Source organism: Phyllobates terribilis, unplaced genomic scaffold, assembly GCF_046119375.1.
Source record: "Phyllobates terribilis strain yellow unplaced genomic scaffold, ASM4611937v1 Scaffold_191__1_contigs__length_3620865, whole genome shotgun sequence".
Lineage (NCBI taxonomy): Eukaryota > Metazoa > Chordata > Amphibia > Anura > Dendrobatidae > Phyllobates > Phyllobates terribilis.
Window position 1 is genome coordinate 1933532 of NW_027362951.1, and position 6000 is coordinate 1939531.

General features: G+C 38.5%; 1 long non-coding RNA gene across 1 annotated transcript in view; it reads left to right on the forward strand.

The window, feature by feature from the left end:
- Positions 1–3614, forward strand: part of LOC141213275 (uncharacterized) — a 418496-nt gene extending 414882 nt beyond the window's left edge. Inside the window, exon 3 of the long non-coding RNA XR_012282790.1 lies at positions 3512–3614. This is a non-coding gene — a long non-coding RNA (uncharacterized lncRNA). The remainder of the gene's footprint in view (positions 1–3511) is intronic.
- Positions 3615–6000: the final 2386 nt, after the last annotated feature.

A 6000-nucleotide genomic window follows, 5' to 3' on the forward strand; every position in this document is an offset into this window, starting at 1 on the left:
TTTCACCACTTAACTAAAAAAAAACCTATACATGTTTGGTGTCTACAAACTCGTAATGACACGGAGAATCATAATAGCAGGTCACTTTTAGCATTTAGTGAATATGTTAAAAAAAAACAATTGTCGAATTGCACTTTTTTTGCAATTTCACCACACTTGGAATTTTTTTCCCGTTTTCCAGTACACAATATGGTAAAATTAATGGTGTCGTTCAAAAGTACAACTCGTCCGCGAGAAACAAGCCCTCACACGGCCATATTGACTAAAAAAAAAAAAGTTATGGCTCTGGGTAGAAGGGGATCAAAAAATGAAAATGCAAAAACAAAAAATCCCAAGATAGTAAAGGGGTTAAATGAGCAATGTATATATGTGATTTGTTTTTTGAAATCTATGTCTTAATCCACAGTTTTTAATATACCGTATTTTACAGACCATAAGGTTTTAGAGGAGGAAAATAGAAAAAAATGTGAAGAAAAAAATGTCATGCCGCATTGTTATGGGGAAGGGTCTCCTGCTGGCACTGTTTATGGCCCCCCACACGCCGATGTCAGCTGGCGGAATATTCACTGCTCCCCATGCCCGGGGGTGTGTAGAAAGTTTTAAGAAAATTATACACACAACCTTTTCACCTATCTAAATTAGTGCCCTTATGGGAAAATCCTAGATTTATTCAGGGTAAACAGAACAAGCTTTGTAAGTAATGGAACCAGAAAGGGATTTATTAAATGTTAATGAAGGAAGGCTGCTCACCTGGCAGGAATTCTCAGGGATGTATGATATGGGAGATCATCAATGTCTACAGTACCACCAAACAGTTACTTTCTACAGCTCTATGGTGAGAAATTTCGGGAAGGTGGAAAGGAGGGGTGATTTTGACATATTGATGTGGTCTAGCTCATGGGTAAATTCCCTATCCACAATATACCAAAGGATTAGGAGACAAATTCTGCACACTGCGGTACCTGATTCATTTATCCATTGGAGTCTAGCGCTAAATGACACTTAGATAGATGGTAAACTTTTGACGGGCTTGGATAAAGTAAAAATAGCAATGAACAATGGAGAGAAATGCAGTACAAACTGATTCATAATGCCATTTATGCTTTCAATTTTTCCTACAAAGATGCTTCATCACATTATTTATGAAAATGCCCAAAATGTAACTTAAAACCAATTTGTTTGATAGCATCAGGCGATGCCCTTCCACCCAAATGGTGTGGGAAGAGACCCTTCTCTATTTAGATAATGTTTGGAAAATTAAAGTACCACAGTCTCCTCGGGCATGTTTATTTCATCATATTGTAACAGAACATCGGGAGGATGGGGACAGAGTTCTGTCTATACAGATAATACATGTCGTTCTTTTGGTGGTTAAAAAATGTCCACTTAGATATTGGTTGAAGAAAGAGACTCCTCAATTATCTGAAATAATCAAAACTCTGAAAACCTTATTAGTTTATGACAAACTTGAGTCAGAAAGACAAAAAGAAAAGTCGACGACAGCGTTTTTTCACAAACTGAGATCTTTTAATGAATATAGCAATACACAATCTGATATGTCACAGCTGATGAAAGTATTCTGACACACATCCTGGTATCATACGGAGGAACATAGGGGGACAACAGGATTACTTAAAGTCTAATGGATTCACTTATTTTTACATCTATTCATATAAGGATTTTGGAAAAGTATTTTTTTGTTGCTTTGCATGCGGAGCTAAAAATTCAATCTGTTAAAATTGTGAAAAAAAAATGATTGGATAAATTTCACACTTATTTATAAAGATGTGGTCTGTGTTGGTAAATGTCATGGAGATTCTAGGATTATAACCTGATTTGTTTATCTATTTTGTCTCATTAAATAAAGTTTGTTTAAAAAAAAAAAAAGATGAGAACACTAGATTCCATCATGACATCATAATTAACCATCACTACTTACAGAAGTGTTTACACCCACATAGTCACTTTGACATTCCGGTGTCATTGCTGTCAGTGAGAAGCTACATAGCTAATCATATACTGATTGCGCTTGGATTTACTTTGGATTTACTTGAAATGTCTGAAATTCATTCAGACACACTTCAGGTGTTAGCACTGCTCCAGGGGATTCTTACCACCTACGCCCCTGACATTGTGCTACCACTACCCGATGGCGTCCTCAGCTTCACTTACCGGCTGGTTATGAAGCTTGTGAGAGACTGCCTGACCAAATACCACAAAGGTCGTATTAGCTCAGAATATCTTGAGCATTTACAGCAAAACATCTGGACACTCGTACAGCAGGTAAATAGCAGGCAATCTGCACAAATCTTATAATAATAATAATAATAATAGAATATGATAAGGGATTACAAGTTTAAGTTTAACCTGTTCCAAATACTAAGATAAGAATAGCTGGGGACCAAAAATAGGGCATACAGGCTACATGACAAGGGAAATTGAGGTATCTAAATGGTTAATTGAAATAGGGACAGGAAGGTTGTTACCGTGGGGTGAATGGGATTGGTTAACCTTGTAAGGACCAGGAAATTTGACATTTTTTTGCTGTCATTTTTTCATCACTTTCTTTTAAGAGCCATAACTTTCTTATTTTTCTGTTGGGGCTTGTGAGAAGAGTTGTAGCTTTGAGTGGCTCCATTCTTTTTACCATAAAATATACAGTAGTTTTTTGGGGGTTTTGTTTTTACGGTGTTTGTTATGCAGTAAAAATGACCTGGAAAAATGATTTTCCACGTCAGTTCGATTAAGGCGATACCGAATATGCAAAGAAAATTCAGAATATTGCGAAAACATTTTTTTGCTTTGTGTCGCTAAATTCTGAGACCCGTAACATTTCTTATTTTTCTGTTGATGGGGCCCAGTGAAGACTTGTTTTTTTACGCTGTAAGAAATGGAGGAGAGGAAGGAGGATTTAAAAGGCGGTACTGGATAAATAGATGGTTTGGGGAGATGTGATTTTTAATTGTCACAGGCCGATTTACACAAGTCGTAAGCAGTCATGTGTCTTACTTACATGCCCTAGGTGTGGAGGGTGGACGTGGAGATATAAAGGGAACCTGTCGCCTAAAATAATGCTATTAATCTGCACCTTAATCTGCAGGTTAACAGCGTTCTGAAACCATGGAGCCGCCACACTGAAATAAACTGTATCACCCCTGGCAGCCTCACTCTTTCAGTCATATCGGTGGCGCCGGCAGGCTTTCAGTCACCGTTCTCTGCATAGTGAGCGGCGGCTGTAACCGCACCCGGCACTGACTGACAGCCGGTGCTAATATGGCAGCACAGTGTCAGAATGCTAATAACCTGTATATCAACTCCATATCTGCAGGTTAATAGCATTACTTTACATGACAGGTTCCCTTAAGAGGTTTACAAATGACCGGATCCCTCGTCAGCTGTCATGTAGCATTTGTAGTGGCGATATCAGGAGTAACACGGCGATATAAATGGCGTCCTCCATTCTGCACTTTCTCTCATGATTTTCCTTTCTTGTTTATTTCCATCTCTATAGGCTGAAGAAAAATCCCATAGTGGAGAATTGGCCTTTATTAAACAACTGGCCCAGAATGTCCTGCTTGTACTGGAGTATCCGGCCTACTCCCTGGAGCGCCTGGTAAGGAGCCATCGTCTTCTATATCTCATGTCCTTGTTGTCTGATCTTCTCCAGATTACCGTCATATAGCGGAAGCTCAGATTTATGGTGGTAGAGGCCTCCCTGTCCGCTCCAGGCAGACACAGGACATTTTATGACCGCCTGTCTCTGCGGCTCCATCATCTGTGAGGACAGTCTGATGTTCATTCAGTTGTTTAATGTTGTTGAAAAAAAAGCAGATCACAGACATGGCACAAAACTAAAGTCATTTCAAATGGCAACTTAGGGCTTTAAGATACACTAAAAGAAATCAAGATTAAAAATGTGGTACTCAGTAAGGGTAATTTTTTTCATACCAAGTAGAGGGAAAAAAATTATGGAATCACTAAATTCTGAAAAAAAAATTATGGAATCACCCTGTAAATTTTCATTTCCAATACTAACACCTGCATCAAATTAGATCTGCTAGTTAGTCTGCATCTAAAAAGGAGTGATCACACCTTGGAGAGCTGTTGCACCAAGTGGACTGACATGACTCATGGCTCCAACACGAGAGATGTCAATTGAAACAAATATGGAATCACTCAATTCTGAGGAAAAATTATGGAATCATGAAAAACAAACACACAAAAGAACACTCCAATACATCACTAGTATTTTGTTGCACCACCTCTGGCTTTAATAACAGCTTGCAGTCTCTGAGGCATGGACTTAATGAGTGACAAACAGTACTCTTCATCAATCTGGCTCCAACTTTCTCTGATTGCTGTTGCCAGATCAGCTTTGCAGGTTGGAGCTTTGTCATGCACCATTTTCTTCAACTTCCACCAAAGATTTTCAATTGGATTCAGATCCAGACTATTTGCAGGCCATGACATTGACCTTATGTGTCTTCTTTCAAGGAATGTTTTCACAGTTTTTGCTCTATGGCAGGATGCATTATTATCTTGAAAAATGATGTCATCATCCCCAAACATCGTTTCAATTGATGGGATAAGAAGACTGTCCAAAATATCAATGTAAACTTGGGCATTTATTGAAGATGTAATGACAGCCATCTCCCCAATGCCTTTACCTGATATGCAGCCTCATATCATCAATGACTGTGGAAATTTGCATGTTCTCTTCATGCAGTCATCTTTATAAATCTCATTGGAACGGCACCAAACAAAAGTTCCAGCATCATCACCTTGCCCAATGCAGATTCGCGATTCATCACTGAATATGACTTTCATCCAGTCATCCACAGTCCACAATTGCTTTTCCTTAGCCCATTGTAACCTTGTTTCTTTTTGTGTTTAGGTGTTAATGATGGCTTATGTTTAGCTTTTCTGCATGTAAATCCCATTTCCTTCAGGCGGTTTCTTACAGTTCGGTCACAGACATTGACTCCAGTTTCCTCCAATTCATTCCTCAATTGTTTTGTTGTGCATTTCCTGTTTTGAAGACATGTTGGATTAAGTTTCCGGTCTTGACGCTTTGATGTCTTCCTTGGTCTACCAGTATATTTGCCTTTAACAACCTTCCCATGTTGTTTCTATTTGGTCCATATTTTAGACACAGCTGACTGTGAAAAACCAACATCTTTTGCAACATTGTGTGATGATTTACCTTCTTTTAAGAGTTTGATAATCCTCTAATTTGTTTCAATTGACATCTCTCGTGTTGGAGCCATGAGTCATGTCAGTCCACTTGGTGCAACAGCTCTCCAAGGTGTGATCACTCCTTTTTAGATGCAGACTAACTAGCAGATCTAATTTGATGCAGGTGTTAGTTTTGGAAATGAAAATTTACAGGGTGATTCCATAATTTTTTCTTCAGAATTTAGTGATTCCATAATTTTTTTCCCTCTGCATGGTCTAAAAAAATTACCCTTACTGAGTACCACATTTTTAATATTGATTTCTTTTAGTGTTTCTTAAAGCCCTAAAGTTGCCATTGGAAATGACTTTAGTTTTGTGCAATGTCTGTGATCTGCTTTTTTTTCAACATTAAACAACTAAATGAACATCCTCCGAGCCCGGTGATTCCATAATTTTTGCCAGGGGTTGTATATTAATGTGGATTTACTGGGGGGAGCGGCGTTGTACAGTTCGTCCAATACTGAAATTATCCAGGAAATCCAATGTTTAGTCCTTCCTGTCTATTTTATGTGGTAATGTAGTATTTGTGAAATGTTATATTAATTGTATATATTATATCCATCAGGAAACATCTGAAGGCGACTCCAAAGAGGGGCAAAACGGAAATATTGCTGACCCTGATATCAGTCAGCCGGGGCCGAACCCTGATCTGATGGAAGGTAAGCCGGTCATCTAATATTCTACATACAAATATCAAGTTATAGAGAAAGGCAGAGAACATGGAGATTTACTCTTCATCCAATGTATGAGGCCGCTGGCGGCTCA